Source organism: Trichechus manatus, unplaced genomic scaffold (assembly GCF_000243295.1).
Source record: "Trichechus manatus latirostris isolate Lorelei unplaced genomic scaffold, TriManLat1.0 scaffold00123, whole genome shotgun sequence".
Classification (NCBI taxonomy): Eukaryota; Metazoa; Chordata; class Mammalia; order Sirenia; family Trichechidae; genus Trichechus; species Trichechus manatus.
The window spans coordinates 2199064-2219683 of record NW_004444059.1 but is presented as its reverse complement, the minus strand read 5'-3'; positions in this window follow the sequence as shown (position 1 = coordinate 2219683).

The window sequence follows — 20620 nt, the reverse complement described above, 5'->3', positions numbered from 1 at the left end:
AAAGCCACATCCCGACCAGCAAGCCAGACCCTTTGAAAAGGAGCTCGAGTTCGGAGGCTCGCTCTTGTGATGCGGTTTAGGAGTCCCTAATGTTCCCTTTGCAGACACATTTCATCCCCCCACCACCCAATTTAAGAGCTCTTCTCTCCCTCCTCGCCTTCTTTTCCTTGTGTTTACAAAGGTACTGCCTTCGTTGGAATGCCGGTCTGAGATGCTTTCTCCCCACCCCAGTCCTTTCCCTTCCAGTGATAATATGGTCTTGCTGAGCCAGGCATCTAAGGGGCCCTTTCGCTGTGGAATACTTGGCGCTGCCGGAAAGGCCGGAGTTTCTGAAAACAAAGACTGCTTAAGAGAGAAATGCTTGTTGAATGAATGAATAAACAAACGCGTTTGACCTACTGCTCCCTTCCTTTTGGGGACGTGGGAGACGTTGGGCAGGGCATAGAGGAAAGGGTTGAGTGTGATCACAATTTTTGCTTTCAATATGTTTTCCTGAGGAAATCTGTACAACTGTCTATTTCCGTGGCACGTGAGGCTGCCCGTGCCGTCTGCCCGCACCAGTGTTCGTAATTGACAGGGGTGGACCCGATTTCCTCTTTACATTCATGTGCTCCCCACCCTTAACCTTCTACTCTGGTCAGACCAGTCTCACATAACAATACTCCTTCCTGCTCTGGTGCCCTACAACTCTCCTCCCCGCAATGCCAACATCACTCAAGGCTGAGTCTTGATCCTCGAGAAAGTCTCTCTGCCTTAAGCCCTACCTTCTCAGACCTCTTTTTGCAGGTAGTGTTTTCTGAAACCATGAGTGCAGGACTTTTAAAACCCTTGTTGTCTTGTACTGAAAATTGTTGAAATTTGTAGTCTTGTCTCCCCCAAAAGACTGTGAATTCTCCGAGGGCAGGTCTGGAATTTGACACACAGTTGGTGCTGAAAAAAAATCGATTATTTTCCTTCCACATACATTCTTTAGTAACATCCATCAACTCTTCTGGTCAGGAGAACAATCTGAGATTTGTATTGGAGAATTAGAGAAGAGTCTGGGAAAACGCTCTTATATTAGGTTTCAGCTGATAAAAATCAAAAGGGCTTAAACCCCTTTTTCATCCAGGTGAGAGTCTCTGGTTGGTCCCTGGCACAGTCAGGGGTGCTGCAGAAGCCCTCAGGGCTGGTGGTTATGGCTGGCAAATTGCACTCTCACAACTAGACCTCTTGTCCTTTGGCCTTTTTAATGGTTTGCATTGCAACACATACTTAGGAGAAGCGCAAGACCTGTAAAATTGAGGGCAAATTGGGGGTGGGGGTGGCAGGGGATGTAATCTTAATCTGACTTCTGTAGGATCAGAACCTGAACAGTAAATGACAAAAAAAAAAGGAGTTGAAACTTCCATTTTTCTATTGCCAGGTCGATTCATGTTTCAAAGGGCCGATGTGAGGTCTATCTGCTGACTCAACTGGCTTCCAACTGGGCCCCATGTGCTTTTTGAGTTTTTTTCTTTTATGCTTTCGGCTAAGATGCATGGGACATAGTGTCCTCATCTGATTTCTGGGAAACTGTACGGAGCCCTGTTGGTGCAGTGGTGAAGAACTAGCTGCTAACCAAAGGTCGGCAGTTTGAATCCACCAGCTGCTCCTTGGAAATCCTATGAGGCAGTTGTACTCTCTTCTATAGGGTTGCTATGAGTTGGAATCGGCTTGATGGCAATGGATTTGGTTTTTTTTTGGTTTGCTACCACCAAATACCTATTGGTCAGAAGTACTACAATTTTGTTTGCTTTCTAAGCTAATGTTCTAGAACAGCAACATTTTTCAAACTGCAGAATGAGAACCGGTGGTGGACTGTGATCAATTCAGTGGATTGCTACTAGCTTTTGTTTTTTCTTTAATGAAATAGAACAGGATAGAATAAAAAATATTAGTATGACATATATAATAATGCTAAGTATTCTGTAAAATTTTTATTTTAGTTTTGTATAAATATGTGGGCATTCTGAGTTGTGATGTAAAATATATTTCTTACTGTGGGTTGGGGTCAAAGAATTTTGAAAGCTGTTGAGAACAAACTTTATCACCGATCCTAAAATGGAAAAACAATCAAAAATATCAGTTGTCAACTTTGAATTTTCAGGAATGCATTGTCAAGGTAGGTTGTTTGAAGTTTTTAGTGAAGGTAGGTAGCTATCTTCTGTAGAATTATGTGATCATTATCACCTAATAAAATACAGTAGTTTTGTTTGTGGGATCTGTAACTAGTTCACCTTCTCAACTTGTTACACTGCTGGTCTTTAGGATGATCCTTAAAATTCTATCTATCGGACAGTTCAATTTGCCTAAAGTAAGTTTACACATTAAATTTGCTTCTCTCTACCCTCTGTTTCCAAATGAATAAAGTTCTTGGGTTAGCATTCACGGGGTTTCTTTGATCTGGCCCCAGCCTACTTTTCCAAACTTGTCTTCCTTTATTCTTTGTGGTCCCCAATGAATCTCACCTCCTGATATTCATCCTCATTTTTAATCCTTTCCTCTTGACTGTGGACTGGATCTAGTCACTTGCTTCTAATGAATGTTGTTGTTGTTGTTAGGTGCCTTTGAGTTGGCTCCAACTCATAGAGACCCTGTGTATAACAGAACGAAGCGTTGCCAGGTCCTTCACCATTCTCACAACAGCAGGTGTGTTTTAGCCCATTGTTGCTAGCGAACAGAATTCAGCAAAAGTGATAGCTTGTCACTTCTGAGATCAGGTTATAAAAAAACAAAAAGATTCTGGCTTACATTGTGCGCAATAGCACTCTCTTTCTGCCTCATTTGCCTTGAGAGAAATCAGCTGCCATCCTGTGAACTGTCCCACAAGGCAAGGCACTGATCTCTCTGGCAAAAAGCTAGTAAGAACCCAAGGCCTGCCAACAGTCACACGAATAAGCTTGAAAGCACATCCAGCCCAGTCAAACCTTGAGATGACCATAGTCCCAGCTAACACCTTAGCCAGAGGTCCCAGCTAAGCCCAGCTCAGATTTCTGACCCACAGAAATAATTTAATAAAAAAGGTTTGCTGTTTTAAGCCACTAAGTTTTGGTGTAGTTTGTTACTCGGCAATAGATAACTAATACATTTCCTTTCATATATGCTATGTTTTTGCCAAAATGTATTGCTCAGCATTCTCAATATAAACCATTTCCTCACTGCTTAGAATGTTCTCCATGCTTCCTCTTCCCTGCCATTAACTATTTGTCTAAATTCTACCTTTCTTTCAAGGTCCTGTTTAAATACTACACCTTTCACACATACTTTTTTATCTGATGTTTCCATTTGAAACTAATCTCATTCTATTTTGAACTTAGTTCTTTGTAAGTATTTATTTGCGACACTACTTTTTGTGTTGTCTGTGTACTAGATCTTATATAAGTATCTTTTCAGGGTAGAATCTGGCTGATCACATTAGCCCAGTCACTTGTAAAAAAGAAGTAATTTTTGAATATATGGTATGAATTAAATGTTTTTTTCCTTTGTAGCATTTATTAAAAACAAAAAAAAACTGCCATCGAGTTGACTCTGACTCATAGCAACCCTATACGACAGAGTAGAACTGCCCCATGGGGTTTCCAAGGAGTGGCTGGTGGATTCAAACTGCCAACCTTTTGGTTAGCAGCCAAACTCTTAACCACTCTGCCACCAGGGCTGCATAACATTTATTACTACCTAAAATTATTTTAAATATATTTATTTATTTACTTGTTTATTATTTGTCTCCCTCACTAGGGTGTAAATTCCGTGAGGGCAGGGATTTAATCAGCTTTGATCACTGCCAGCTCTAGCACCGAGAATACTACCTGGCAGTACATTTTTCCTGAATAAAAAATGCAGGAATAAATAGTTTTGAGTTTCTCAAGGATCAAGAGAAAACCTATTATCTAATGGGCATCTATCTCATCCCTGACTGGCTAAAGTAGAACTCTCATTTCCCTATCCAAGCTGTTCTTCCCTAATCTTTCCATCTTAGAAAAATACCACCACCATTCACTGGGGAGCTCAGGCCCCAAACCAGGAATTCATCTTGAGTCCTTCTTTTCCTCAAACATCTATCCCATCAGCAAGTCTTGAAGGCTCTGCCTCCAAATATATTCAGGATGTTCATGCTTCTCAACATTTCTACTGCTCTTTCTGTAGTCCAAGCCACCCTCATCTCTCTCCTGGATCAAGGTAAGAGCCATAACCTAACCCATCTCCCAGCTTCCATTCTTGGTGCTCACAGCCTGTTCTCCACCCAGCAGTGAGAAAGATCTTCTAAGAACATAAATAAAATCCCTTGCTTAAAGGGATAAATCATTTCCCTTGTTTAAAGCCCTCCAATGACTTCTAATTGCAATCAGGATAAAATCCAAATTCTCACTCACCGTGCCTTACATGGTCATGCCCCTGCCTATCTCCTCAGCCTCATCTCCTACCACTCTTTGGCCATATTTTCACTATGTAATAGCCATATTGGCTTTCTTTCTGTCCCTAAAACATATTTAAGTTATTCCCTTTTCAGGGCTTTGCACTTGCTGTTCCTTCTGCCTAGAAATCTCCTTGCCTGTATCTTTGTGTGGCTGCTTTCTCATCATTTAAGTGTCAGCTTAAATGTCACCTCCTCAAAAAAAAAAAAAAAAACTTCTTTGACTGTTCCAGCAAAAGTTGTCCCTTGCACCCAATCTCCATTTTCCCCTTTGTCCCCCTTCCTGCATCTTTCCTCCCAATTCTCTTTCTGGAATGTAAGCTCAACAAGGAAAAGATTTTTGTTTTGTTCATCATTGAATCTACAGTGTCTAAAACACTGCATGATACATCGATAAGTGTGTGTTAATACATTTATCTCTCAGTGCCTAACCCACTGCCGTCGAGTCGATTCTGACTCATACTGCCCCATAGGGTTTCCAAGGAGCAGCTAGTGGATTCAAACTGCTGACCTTTTGGTTAGCAACCATAGTTCTTAAACTCTGAATAAATATCTGCTGAATTGAATAAATAATAGAATGTGTCACACACAGATATCTCAATACAGTAGGGAATAGGACAACGGGTATGTATCTGATGTCCTAATTTCTAGTCATGATCTGTGCCATAATATGGCTGAATGACTATGAGTCCACATTTCACTTCAGTTTCCTTGTCGATAGAATTAAGATAACAATATCTGCCAATCCTACCTTCCTCAGAAATTGCTGGATCATTTCATATATTTTATTCTTGCGATCATGCTTAGTAGGTGTCTTAGTCATTTAGAGCTGCTATAGCAGAAATACCCAACTGGATAGCTTTAACGAAGAGTTTATTTCCTCACGGTAAAGTAGGATAAAGTCCAAATTCAGGGTGTCAGCTCTAGGGGAAGGCTTTCTCTTTCTATCGGCCTTCTCAACAATCTTCCCCCAGACTAGGAGCTTCTCCGCACAGGGACCCTAGGTTCAAAGGATGTGCTCTGCTCCAGGCACTGCTTTCTTGGTAGTATGAGGTCCCCCACTCTCTGCTTGCTTCCCTTTCCTTTTATCCCTTGTAAGATAAAAGGTGGTGCAGGCCACAACCCAGGGAAACTCCCTTTACATTGGATCAGGGATGCAACCTTAGTAAGGGTGTTTCAATTCCACCCTAATCCTCTTTAACATAAAATTACAATCACAAAATGGAGGACCAACCACACAATATTGGGAATCATGGCCTAACCAAGTTGACACATATTTTTTGGGGGACATAATTCAATCCATGACAGTAGGTATTCATAACACAGCTCTTGAGCCTAGAACAATAATGTTGACTCTGGAAGCACCCTATTGACTTTAGCATGTTTTCTGGCATTGAAAGATACTGTATTAGGTGCCAATTGCTGTAACACATTCCCCTTAAAACTTACTGGCTGAAAACAACAATAATCATTTATTATTTCTCAAAGTTTCTATGGGTCAGGAATTCAACAGCAGCTCAGCTGGGTGGTTCTGTCTTGGGATCTCTTCCATGCTGAAGTCAGTAGTTGGCTGGGACGGTAGCCATCCTGAATGGGGCTGAAAGATCTATTTCCAAGATGGTTCACTCACAGGCTGGCAAGTTGGTTTCTCTCCATGAAGGCTTCTCCACAAGCCTGATTGAGTGTCCTCACAGCATGGCAGATGGCTCACCCCAGAGCAAGTGATCTAAAAGAGACCAAGGCAAAAGCTGCAATGCTTTTATGACCTAGCCTTGGAAGTCACACATCATCACTTTTTCCATATTCTATCAGTCAGTCCCAAGGCAAGCTCTGATTCAATGTAGGAGGGGGACTTGCTGAATATCAGGCGGTGAGGATCACTGGGAGCCATTCTGGAGGCTAACTGCCACAGAGAGGCTGTCAGCAGCAGGAAGATTTTTATTTCAAGAAACAGAATATGCAACTAAAAGTGAATTAAATAATAAGGATGTTTATTATCTCACCTAATTGGAAGTCTGCAGACAGGGCAATTCGGGGGTTAATTCTTGGTGTTGATAATCTCCTGAAAGACATCCTGACATCTTCAACATGCTGGAGATGTCTCCTGTCATGGTCACACATTGGCTGTAGTGGTTTCAGGAGTCATTTGCAGACAGGACCACATCCAGTGGGAAAAAAGGTATGTTAATTTTTACTATGAGAGACAGAATTTCCTGGAAGTGCTGCTGTCAATGTCTCAAGTCCCATTGTCCAGGATTGGGTCACACAGTCATGCACAAAAAATACGTTATATTGTGAATATATATCTGTAAGCGTCAGTGTTTTATAAATAGATGCTTCACTTCTCAGTAAGAAAATTATGATGCTCTCAGAAATTCAAACTTAAAAATTACTTTAAAATATTTAGATGGCTTTACATATATTTTAGTGTAAATCTATTCAGTTCTATCAAGGTTGTATAACTTTCCAGGGACCTAGGATCAGTACTGTTTCTCTCATCACCTTCCTAAATTAAAAAAAAAAAAGGGAGGGGGGAGGGGATGGCTGAGAACTATGCCATTGACTTAACTATTGACCTTTTCTTATGATATTTACCTACTGACAATTTCATATGGCCTTGCGATGGTCAATTTTGCTAGGCTGTAGTATACACTAATGAATGAGAAAGAAAACAGTGGCAGGAAGATGTAGGATTTATTGACCATGGGTCTTTCACTGTGTAAACCAGGGCTTCAAACTAGTTTGTTCCATCGCAAACCCCTACTGAGAATTTACATTTCCATCTCAGATATACTGAATCAGAGTCTACATTTTAACAAGATCCCCAGGTACAGTAAATTTTTAGAACCATTGTTCTACTAGTGGTTCTCAGAATTGGTTCCTAACAAGCGTCATTAGCATGCCTGGGAACTTGTCAGAAAAGTACATTCTTAGCAGGGTTTCGAACCAGAACGAACCAGTTTGAAGCCCTGGGGTAAACTGACACCTGCTAATTAGCAATAAGGGGCTTGGAAAGTGAAATATGAAAGCAAAATCAGAGATGTGAGTTCCCACATACGTGCTTACAGGTTATTCAGAAAGTGCCAAGGTTAAACTGAAGATCAAGAATTAAGCTAGAAAACAAGGGTGTGTATGCACTTAGTAAAGAAAAGATTTATATGTTTTATTTAATAGTATACTATTCTCCATTCATAAGCCCTACACTGCTACCTGAAAAGTCAGCGGCTCCAACCCACTAACCACTAGGGGTAGAAAGATGTGGCAGTCTGCTTCCATGAAGATTATAGCCTTGAACACCCGATGGGGCAGTTCTACTGTGTCCTATAGGGTTGCTATCACTTGTAATTGACTCCACAGCAACAGTCTGGGGTTTTTTTTTGTTTGTTTGTTTTATGCTCCATGATTCTAAAAAATTAAAATTTGCAGACCCTTACAACATTCCAAAAAAGGCTAATTTAAAAATACTTTTTTTTTTTAATGCTTCTTAGTTATTAGTATTCTTCTTGTAAAAAGAGAAATGACAGAGACTGAATGATGTGTTCTAACTCAAAATACTCTTAGACCACAATGGATCTACATTCCTGACCTTAAGTCCGTTTCTGGATCTTTCTTTACTCAGGACAAAGAAACTCGAGATTTATTAAAATCAACATACCTGCAATTCGGGTTCTTAGATGGGAGTTTTTTCAGGAGAACTCCCACTGTTTTGGCTGAAATATCTGGCACTTTGTTTCTGATTAAGATGCCTGCATCTGGTTACAAGCAACCCCGTCTGGGGACATCTGGCGCTAACGGCACTTCTCAAACCCCTCCTCTCTATTTCAGCGCCACTCATCGGAGAGAACAGTTCCAGAACCAACCACTCGCAGAAACTGTTAAAAGTGTTTTCTTGAGGTGAACCACGCGCCTAACACCCTTTTGGGTGAAATAATGTCATTGTTTGTCACCCCTGAGTGGGTGAGGTCAACAAACTCTTCAAAGTTGCTGGCTGAGGAATAAATTTTGTTCGTAGTTGGGAAAAGTGAGGAATGTTATGGGATAGGGAAAATATCTTGTTTTCCTCGTGGTTAGCAAGTGGAAGTGGGTAAAATCCAACTGGGAGATGCATGTGCTTTGTTTAAACCAAAAGACAGCGCATTAAATGAGTAGAAGACAAGGCGCCCGTCTACACCATCTTTTCCTTTTGTCCTAGATCCCATCCTGCACGTGTAGGGGGCCTGTGTACTGCAGAGCTGAGGTGGCGGGATTACGGGGCTGAGGCACCCCAGAGGCGGAGGCGCCAAGACGCCGCTTCTCGCCTCTCAGAATGCCAGCCGGCTACACGCAAGGTCGGGGGCAAGGCCGCGCCGTGGTTCCAAGCGCCAAAGAGGGGCGCGAAGGAAGCGAGGGCTCCTGGCCGGAGGGCGCGCGGCACGGCCGGCGCGGGCGGCGCCAGCCTGGAAGGCTGCAACGGGCGGGGCGTGCACAGTACAGTTCCCAGAGGAGAAACGAACCTCCGCAGCGGTAAGACTCCGCCGCGGCCGGAAGGCAGGGGTTGGAGGGGACAAGACGGCGGGGAAGGAAGCGGGTGGGGCCTCTGGCGCGCAGTCTCAGTAGGGGTCCGGAAATTTTCCACTAAGACTTGGAGCGCCAGGGCCGCCGAGGCGCGGTCCGCCCCTGCGCACCCGGAGCCCACGTGACGGTGATTCACCAGGCACCGCCTCCCGAGCCCCGCGCGGGGAGCGGGAGGGGTTGGGGGAAAGGGAGAGGAAGGGGGAGGGGAGATGGGGGGGGGGGAAGGGCCCGAGGGGAAGGAGTGGAAAGAGGGTGAAGGCGAGATGGGGAAGTAGAGGAGGGAAGTGATGGGGGTGGAAAGCTGGAGAGGAAGCGAGGAGGAGGGAAGTAAAGGGAGAAGAGGAGTCTGAAAGAAGAGGAGGCGCTGGCATTCGCGGATTTAGAGGCTGCCAAGCGCGCGTCAGCCTCTCTTGCCGCAGGCTCATCTAGCGCTCGCCTGCGACATGGAAACCTAGAGAGTCCTAAAACGTCAGGGCTAATCCCACGGTGGTTTAAGGAAAGCCTCACGGGGACCTAGAGGCCCCACGGAGCTTTCGCGAACGCGCCGGGCTGGGTAGGGATACCCAGCCTAGGAGACTCTAGTCTGGGAAACGGTCACGCCCTGTAGGCATCTGTCCGCGCTTGTGTACGTGGCTTCTGACGTGGAGAATTTGTGGCTGAGGAAAGCGTGTACCGGCAGGAGGGACGAAGGGGAGCGGCCCCCGCCCACTATTAGTGCCCTGGGACACCCAAAGGCACTAGTGTTGGTCAGATTAAACCCTCAGACCCAAGAGAAAATCCTTGCGGCTTCAGAAAACGTAGACTTTGATGTGCAGCTGGTTCCAGATGGTTCCCCGTTAGGCGTTTTGAAAATTAGCATGCCAAAGATTTGTTCTTATCTTTCTGCTCTGTTGACATTACGTAGATGTCCGGCTCCTAACTACTCTTATAAGGAAACGTTCATTACAGAAATACCCAAACGGTTTCACCTCAGATCCTTTTCAGTTCTTTCTAGTAATTAATGACCTTTTCCTCTCAAGTCATTCCATGAAAGCCTTGAAAGCAAATTAAACAAAAATAACTACCTTTAATTAGAAAGTTACGTGTTTTGTTTATCAGCTGCCTTTCCTGGGACGACAGCGTTGTAGGTTTGCTCTATTCGGGTTTCCTCATAGCCTCCTCTAGATACCTTCTTCTTTCACCGCCCAACCTTGAGACAAAACGACATACTAGAGAAAGCTGCTGAACTTGCCAAATCTTCCTTATTTTCCAAATTTGTCTTACCTTCTCTGCCAAAATCATGTGAACTGTTTTCTGATAGGTTTCTGCAGCTAGAATGATTTTAATTATTAGAATAGCTAATATTCATATAATACTTCGGGTAGGCACTGTTATAAGTACCTTATAAATATATGAATATTTAATTCTCTCATCAACTTTGGAAGATAGAGTCTGTTATTATCCTGTCAATGCAGTTTTTACAGATGAGTAAATTGAACCATGGGAAAGTTAAATAACTTGCCCAAAGGCCATTAAGTCTTTAAGGAGTGGAACTGGGATTTGAACTCATACTGTCCAAGGCAAATCCCATGCTATGGTCACTATGATATAGGAATTCCCTATTAATAAACTTGGTTGTGTTGAAATAACCACATTTAGATTTTGGTAAAATTGATTTTTTTCCCTTCTAGTTATTTATTTATTTAGCTTTCCTAAAGTTATTTTGGAGATAGACCTAAACTGAAGGATAGAAAACCACACACAATTTAAAAAAGGAACTCTTATGAAGAAATCGTGCATTCCAAGGCAGTATTACATTTTTGTTATATGGAAGATTATCACAGTATTTGACCCAGGAACTTTTTTTTTCTCAGGAGAAATGCTTTTCTTTACATGCCTTTAGCCCCTAGCACATGGTGAGCCATGATGATGCTCTTCAGTTGTCAAACTGATAAATATTTATTGATTGAAATGTACTCAAGAAGTGAACACCCTTGAAAAAGTCTAGGACATAATGCCAAACGAAGAGGAAATTTCCAAAAGAAACATAAATATCAGATTCAATAAAAAGATACTGCTGTCTTTTCATCCTGGAACCTCTTCTTCTGCTCTTGAAACTTTTCCTGGCCCATCAAGATTGGGTTAACAGCCTCTTCTTTGTGCTCTCTTGGCACCCAGAGTCTACCCCTGAGGTGGCACTTACCGCACCATATTCTCATTGGCTGTTCACTTAGGGTGTACCTCCCAGGAGATTCTAAAATTCTGTCAAGGGCAGGCATTCTGTCCTGCTCAACTGTGTGTCTTCAGAGCTCAATACAGTTGTTTATCCTAGAGTAGGAGTTCAGCAATACTTGTTAAAAGAATGAGCTTACATGGTTGGTCAACCCTGTTTTGTTAGGATGTAGGAACTGGGATTTAACTGAAACTCGTGAGACCAATGTTCCATTCTAGAACATAGTTTGTGTCCGGTGTTGCTCTCCCTGCCCCCCTTTGTTACATTTCCTTGGATTCTTTGTATATATGTCTCTCTAGTGCTAGATATAATCTGCAGAGGCCAAAGATTGTATTTTATTTGAATTTGTATATATCTTGCTGCCCCACAGCATTTATATGTTACTTTGCCCATAATAGTTTTTTTATACTGTTTTAAGTAAGAACAAAAACAACAACAGCAACAACAAAAAACCTCTGAAAAATTTTGTGTCTGATTAGTTCATTTTATTTCAGCACCCAATTTATGGTTATATGCTTAATAACTACAGTTTTATTCCTGGCCTTAGAATTTTGGGGTCATTAGAATGATAGAATCAGGATTTTTTATTGCTGAAAGAGACCTTAGAATTGCACTGTCCAATATATAGACACTAGCTACATGTGGATTATTAAATTTAAGTAAAATTACATAAAATTAAACATTCAGTTCCTCAATCACAAATAAACAAAACAAAAAAACCAGACTTGTTGCCATCAAGTCAATTCTGTCTCACAGTGACCTTATAGGTCAGGGTGGAATGGCCCCGTAGAGTTTCCAAGGAGCAGCTGGTGGATTCAAACTGCCACCCTTTTGATTAGCAGTCATAGCTCTGACCCACTGCACCACTAGTTCCTCGATAGCATTAGCTATATTTTAGATGCTTAATAGCCACATGTGGCTAGTAGTTACTATATTGGCCAACACTGCCTTAGAGGTAAATTACAAAAAGGAAAAAAAATAGGTAAAAGAGTAGTAGTATTAGCTTAAGTATAGCACTATTGCTAAAAAAAAAATTCAGATTGTTTAGCAGCAGCATCCTTGCATACATAGAACATCACATTAATACTTCAGATATCTGTTAGTTCATATAGAATAAACATTTCTTCCTAAATGTTTAAATTAATACACATTTAAATATATTCAGGAGAACTGATGATTCAGAAGGATTCAGTCTTTGTATTCCTTTAAAGTGAATATTAACCCCAATTGATTCTTTATGGTTCTCAATTATTTGTTTAAAAGTACTGTAATAATCAACTTGAGTCACTGCACAAGTTTGACATTCATCAGATTTGGCTGTGTTTTTTAAGCTCGCATGATTGAGAAACTAAAATACACAGTAATGTTGGTAAAGGACAAATACCAGATAGTTTTGGATAGACCAAATATATATTTAATGACATCACACATGCAATACAGATGTTTCTAAATTTATAAACACTATATTCAGAAACGGCCCAAATATAAAACATACTGAGTGTACCTTCCTTAAACTCCTCCTTAGAACAGTATTGCCAACGTAGCCATTATACAAACCAACAAATAAACACATAAAATAAATACAAATAAAAATAAATATTGGAATGTATAGCTTGAGTTGTGGTGGTAGTAAAGAAACTGTGAAAAACTCGGGGAATAAGTAGAGGTTATTTCCACAGTAAAGCACATTTGCTTAAGTGGTAACTCCCTGACAAAAATAGTCTATTTCCACCCTACTGTGCCATCCTGCCCGCCGGTCTGTGATTCACCTCTCCCCTCCCCTCCCCCTTTGTCTTTAACATTCTCCAATTTCATTTGTATTCAGTTCTGTCAATTCGAAGTTTTGTGACCTTGAACAAGTTTGCTAGCTTCTCTGAGCCTTTACTATTTTTAAACTGCAAAATAGTAATAATACATGCTATGTGCCAAGGATTAAAGGAAATATGTGAAAATATAGATTAGAAAAATCATATAAATGCAGGGATTATGGTTATGAATATTAATAAAACAGACTTCCCTGGAAGGTTAAATGGCTATCATCATGTGCACATAATGAGAATCTGGTCCATCAGATCTTTTAAGCAGGTTGATGGCTTGAAGGATCTTGGGTGGAGTGGAGAAGTGGGTTCTCTACGACAGTGAACCAGTTGCCTTCGAGTCGATTCAAAAGAAGATGGAAGGCTGGGAAAGCAAAACAGTTCGAACTCTGGAAGGAGCTTGGGTAAATGTCACCTTTTCCTTTACGAAATGATTGTAATTTCTTGCATTTTCTCTCTACTTCTTCTGTTTCATTGATTATTCCTCAGGCTACAGTTTCTACTTTACATTCTAATTCATCTGACGTAGCATGTTTTTAAAAACTTGCTGTTGCTTACTTTGATTTTCCAGTTGTCTTTTGCTGATGGAGCTTCTATGAAGGGCGAATTCAAAGTACAACTGGTTGCTACAGCACAGGGGTAGGGAAGTGTAATTGTGGTTATGGGAGCTGGAGGGATGGCTACATCTTTAATCTTGGAGAAATCAATGCCAATCAGGGCTTCTTGCTGGTTTAAGGCAAAGACCGCAGTAGTGAGACCAGACCAAACCCAAACAAGCAAAACAAAAACACAAAAACCAAAAACTGAGAGAGAGAGGTGTGTGAAGAGGAAGGAAGGATATCACAGAGAGTGATGGATAACATCACTAGTTCTAAGCAGAGTGTTGTAGGGTAAAAACATCACAAAGTTTAGTAAAGCAAAAATAAAATTTTATTCGGCATATATTCAAAAAGACAAAAGTGGGAAGCAGACAAGCATCCTGCCAGAGCTAAAGTCTGCCTGAATCCAGAGAACATTACAGAGTAAGCGTAAGTGGAAAAATGGACAAGCATGCTGCCACAGCCATACCTGTCTGAGTCCAAGGAATATTACAGAATCAGCAAGAAGGGGAAAACGGACAAGCATGCTGCTAGAGCCATGTCTGTCCAAATCCAAGGAAATATTACAGAATAGACAAAAGTGGGAAAACGCACAAGCATGCTGCCACAGCCATGTCTGCCTGAGTCAAGAAATATTACAGAACAGGCAAGAATGGGCAAAGGGACAAGCATGCTGCCACAGCCCTGTCTGTCCGAGTCCAAGGAACTATTACAGAATGACCAGTATATATTAATTAACATTACAAAATGGGCAAAACCATTGAAACCTTCACCTTTTCGCAGATAGGCTAGAAACTGTGATCCTACATTTTGAATTGTCTTAATAATCATTGGTACAGGTTTCAGTAAGACAGTCAAGAGGGTCTTCGTTGGTCCAACAAATTTTCTATTCACTAAATACTAATAGAAAAAGATGAGTGGAAAGTCTTTTGTGTTCTGTTTGATTGGTTTATATGAAAGATTTCCTAAAAAATATTTTCCAAGATTATCCTAGCTATTGTCTTTATATCTCAGGGCTTGGTCGACGGGTCCTTGTGAGTCCTTGTGTGTCCTTGTGAGCCCCTGTGAGCCCAGCTCCAGCTGGGTCACATTCTCTGTGCTCAAGGACAGGGAATAATGATTCTAATATTCTAAATCAAGAGTACATGTATTAATTTGTATTATTATCCCTATTGAATAGATGAGGAAACTGAGGTACAGAAGGTGTTGAGCAACAGTACCAGATGTCACATAACTCGTAAGTGGTAGAAGTGGACTTCTAGGCCGGCAGTCTGACTCTGGAGTTTGTGCCTTTATCTACTATGCTATTGTTATTGTTAGGTGCTGTCAAGTTGGTTCCAACTCATAGCGACCCGATAGGACAGAGTAGAACTGCCCCATAGGGTTTCCAATGAGTCGCAGGTGGGTTTGAATTGCTGACCAACCACTACACTAAAAAAAAATCAAAATTGTTGCCATCGAGTCGATTCTGACTCCTAGTGACCCTATAGGACAGAGTAGCATTGTCCCAAGGGGTTTCCAAGGAGCAGCAGGTGGATTTGAACTGCTGACCTTTGGATTTGAACCACTGTGCCACCAGGGCTTCTCCACTACACTAGAGGTTCTCCAATTTTCTGGGCTTAGGATCCCTTCTTAAGAATTATTGAGGATCATCAAGAGTTTTGTTTATTTGGGTTATAGCTACAGATATTTACCATATTAGAAAGAAAACTGAGAAAAAAGTTATTGATTCATTTAAAGTAATAATAAACCTGTTGTATGCTAACATAAATAACATTTTAAAATGAAAAATAGCTGTATTTCTCAAAAAACTTTAGGGAGAAGAATAGCATTGTTTTACAATTTTGAACATTTCTGCACTATGTTATACTCTTTTGGTGTGACAGTGGTTAAGAAGAGGGAAAGAAATGAGAGAGACTAAAGGGTGTAAATAATGGAAACTCAAGACTTGTCTTCGTAAGCACTCCCGTGGCCTGTGTAGGCAAGAAAATATAAAGAAAGAGTCATCTCTGAACAGTGCTGAACAGCTTCTGGATTTTCAGTCCTAGTTTAATCCTTAATAGGTTTGGATTTCTTTCTCTTTCTCTCTCTCTCTCTGCACACATACACTCACATACATGCACACAAACTTTGTGTCATAGGATAGACTCTAAATTGGAAGGGACTTTAGATATTTTCTAACTAACCTTCTTTTTTATGGATGCAAGCAGCATTTGAGCCCAGGCAGGAAAATGACTTATTGATGATTGAACTTCTGGTTGGTGGCGGGACAGGAAGTAGAAGGTCCTTATTCTCATGTAATGGGAATTAGTAAATCTAGTTATTCAGTCATTAGATATCTTGTGAGTTGACAACCATAAAATCTATGGTAAATTCTTATGCTTCATCAATGCCATTGTGAAAAATTGCCCCTTTCCTCCAAAAATTGTTTCTCCCAAAAAGCCTTGGTTTGTTTGGTATTTGGTTAGGACTCATTATAACTTAATTTTCTTACTTAATGCCTTTTGTTTCACAAATAGTGCTGAAGAGAATATGGGCTTGCTATTGGAATGAGGGTAAGAATAAGAACCAGCAGTTCCATGACATCTGAGAACACTGATTGGCCAGCCTTGTTATCTGCAGGATCTGCTTTTCTTAAGGATGAGCATATTTTGGTCCACAGGTTTCCAAGACAAGCACATTCCTGCCAACATGATCCCTGGACAAGCTGTTCTGGAATTTGAACTTGCTACTGAAAGGGGGTTAAGTCCAGGACACACACAGGCATTTCAGTGGGGGGCGAACCATTGTTGGCTATGTTAGCACCTCATTATACAACAGTTCCAGGATAAAATCATTCCAGATGTGCTCTCAGCAAGTACCTAGTACTTACGTTTTTAACCCATTAGGCTAAAATCCACTTCCAGTATTTTGGAGAAGCCAGAAGTTAGGTAATTAACTAGTCATTCCTAACTTCATAATGTTGACTCTAAATTGGTTATAATTTGCAGTATGTTTCAAGTTAGAAGATACTGATTATAACCGTATAGAACATATTTACATATACATATATGTATTCATACATGCAAATATCATTTATGATGACTAGAAATTTATTTGAAGTAATAGTTTAATGATCACTAAGTTCCTTTGTCCTGAAATTTCATTTTAAAAAGTTAGGAGAAAATGTATATAAGAAGACGTATTCTAGTTTCCTTTCTCTGACTAATCAAGCTGCGATGATACAGTCATTGTAATGCTGAAAAATAAACTTCATAGGAAAGTCCTGGTTAAGCACCCCTCCCCCTTAACATGATTTGAAATTTTTCATTTCATAAGCTTTCTAACCTGCTTTTACAAAGAAGAGTTGAAGAGGAAAAGTGGTGAATGACTTCTCTGACAATTCAGAGTATTATTGAGAACATGGGATTTTTGCATCTTGGCCCTGGAAAGTGCGGAGCTGAGGGTGAGCATCTCACTTTGCTTTCAAATATTTAAGGTTTTCCTGCAGAAATTATATTTTCTGTTGAATACAACAGAAACAGAAACTTTTTTTTTTTATTGTACTTTAGATGAAGGTTTACAGAACAGATAGTTTCTCATTAAACAGTTAGTACACATATTGTTTTATGACAATGGTTGACAACCCCATGACATGTCAACACTGTCCCTTCTCAACCTGGCTTCCCCATCCCCTCCTGCCTTCTAGTCCTTGTCTCTGGACTGTACAACAGAAACTTTTGTAGTTGGTCCTTGCTTACTTTAGTTGAGAATGTTGCATCCTAATGTGCTTTTTTTATGGAGCCCTGGTGGTGTAGTAATTAAGAGCTTGGCTGCTAACTAAAAGGTAAGCAATTAGAATCTGCCAGCAGCTCCTTGGAAACCCTATGAGGCAGTTCTACTCTGTCCTATAGGGTCATTATAACTTGGAATTGACTTGACGGCAATGGTTTTGGTTTTTTGTTGTTGTTTAATATGCTCTTTTGATATGATATTAAAATATATATTTAAAAATTTACATATTATGTCTGTCTTTGAGGACCATAGCATTTGTTTACCAAAGGCTTTAACTAAGGGCATTATTCACTGGATGGGAATATTGCAAAACATAGTCTTCAGAGGTACCTGTTTTAGAGTAGCAACTACAGTGAGACTGTCGAGACGTAAGCATGAACTCTGAATCCAGACTGCCTAGCTTGGTTCCTGGTTCTGCTTTTTACTAGCTGTGTACTTTTCTCAAATATAAAGGAGGCATAATAGCTAGTAGCTGACTCATGAGGATTTAATGAGTCCGTTCTTGTAAACAAAGCACTTAGAAACATGCCTAGTACATGCTAAACACTATGCAAGTGTTAAGCTTAAACAAAATAATTTCATGTTTTATCTTTGCCATGTCAGAGATTCTAACATCAAGTGGCACCATGATCAACGTGTCGCTAGTTAATGTATAATGATCTTTGGGATTAACCTCTTCTGTGAAGTCTTCTAGGTGCTTCCATCCAACTGGGACTAAAACTGAAGAACAGGAAGGCAAGGAAAGCATAGCAGAATATAAATGCCATCTCTTAAAGCTTCAAGGCTGGGGCCTTGCTAGATAATGATTTGTTTATTGTATTTCCGATAGGGGATAATTATAGACCATCGATGTTACCCATCAGCAGGAGATAGACTATACTATGTGGATTGTCAAGCATATGTATGATAGTTTAACGATGTGAGGAGCTTACTTTGGAGGAAATGGAGAGGTTGTAATATTCCCTAAGTCAGTTAGGGAGTCATTACTGAGCCATTGTTAGAAGATGAGGAGGGCCTCCTAGTCAACACAATGCTTTTGTGACAATTAGAAAAAAATCACGGCACCAACACCACCACCACCTTCCTGCTGTGCAGTTGCAGCCCTCAGACTCGTGGGGCTTTTACTTGGAGAAGGCCTCCTTCTTGGCTGACACAACCCCATTCCAGGGCATAGGGCTTGACAGGTGGAGTACAGGCTGGATTTCAGCTTCCACTCACTCCTCTGCCTATGACTTTATGCAGTACACAAACTGTACATTGAATGTGGTAGCCCTGAAGACAGGTGTTTCAATTTAACTTCCTGTGCTTCGGCTCAGGAGATATGTTGTTCATTCTGTTGAGTCTTAGTCTACTTAAATAGTTGGAGCTGAGGAAAGAGGTGGTTCAGTGGTTTTTGCCATGGAGCACAACGGCTGGTTGTTAATTACTGTTTAAGAAGATCCCCAAGCATCTTGCTGGCAGTCCAAGCTTGTTTTCTGTCAGAGGTTTTTTTAGCCACTTAATTTAGGGTTAAGTTTTGTTGAACCTTATATAATTCTGACAACAAGGAGAGAGACACCAGAATATAGCCCCTTTTAACTGTGAATCATATTTTTGCAATGCCATTTTTAAGTTTTTTCTACACATTCTTGATTTAAGGTGATGCATTTTGTTTTACTTCCAAGGCTTTGCAAGATGTAACTGAAAGACTGAGTGCTCTGAAAAGGCGCTGGCTAAAAACCAGTCAGTCTGTTGACATAGAATCATGTCAGGAGTCGCCTCACAAGATTTGTGGGTTTTGGCCCCTCTTATTTCTCATCCAGTATTTCTTTTTAGTATTATCACAGTTAAATTCCTTATCGGACATGCGTTAAAATCACATTAAAGTTTGGATTTCAACCAGACATAGCAGAAAATCTTGTTTCTTTGACACTACCTCCTTATAGACAACTTTCATAATTCTTCTGTTACAGTTTCAGTGGTCCTGAACTTTGGAACCCTGCGAATCAGGTAATGTCTCTATCGTCTCTCACACAGCGAATGGCATCTATAGAAAGGCACTGAGGAGTTTTATTATTTCAGATATATTTACGCTCATTCTTTTTGAAACTTGAAATAACTTCTATTGTTCTATTCTTGTCCCTTTCCATTTAGAAATCTTTAATTTCCATTCCCATCTCCTATCGTGAGTATTCTGAAATTAGTAGGAATTTTGTTTTTTAGTTCCCTCATGGTATAAGCAGTTCTAATCCACCAACCACTTCTTGGAAACCCTATGGGGCAGCTCTACTCTGTCCTGTAGGGTCGCTATGAGTCAGAATCGACTCGACAGCAATGGGTTTGGTTTTGGTCATGGTATAAGTGTAGCTCTCGAAAAGTTGTTTTGATTATCAAACTATCTAATGATAAGTAACATGCACTCAACACATTGCAGTTTGTAAAGCACTTTCAAATTCATTATTACATTTGATCATCATGATCTTTTGATATGGATATTATAATATTCTCCAACAAACTGGAAAACTAAAGTTCAGAGATCCATATACTATGCTGCCCAAAGGATATAGAAAGAGAACCAAATTTTTCACTTTTTATTGATTAAAAAGACTTATCCTCACATTTACCATGGGATTAACCAGTACTGAAATGTTAAAAATCCTTTTCTCGCTTAAATATGTATAGCATAGTACATGTGCTGTGGCATAAGATAGGAAATATCTACATAGATAACTAAAACCAGAAAACCAAACCCACTGCCGTTGAGTCAATTCCGAGCCATAGCAACCCTATAGAGTTTCCAAGGCTGTAAATCTTTTTTTTTCTAAGTTTTTTTTTTGTACTTTAGATGAAGGTTTACAGAGCAAACTAGTTTCTCATTAAAAAATCAGTACACATATTGTTTTGTGACATTGGTTGCCAACCCCACGACATGTTAACACTCTCCTCCTCCTGACCTTGGGTTCCCTGTTACCAGCTCTCCTGTCCACGCCTGCCTGCTTGTCCTTGCCCCTGGGCTGGTGTGCCCATTTACTCTTGTTTTGTTTTATGTGCCTGTTTAATCTTTGGCTGAAGGGTGGACCTCAGGAGTGACTTCATTACTGAGCTAAAAGGGTCTCCAGGGGCCATACTCTCGTGGTGTCTCTAGCTTCTGTCAGACCCTTAAGTCTGGTCTTTTGTGTGTGTGAGTTAGAATTTTGTTTCACATTTTTCTCCAGCTCTGTCCTGGACCCTCTATTGTGATCCCTGTCAGAGC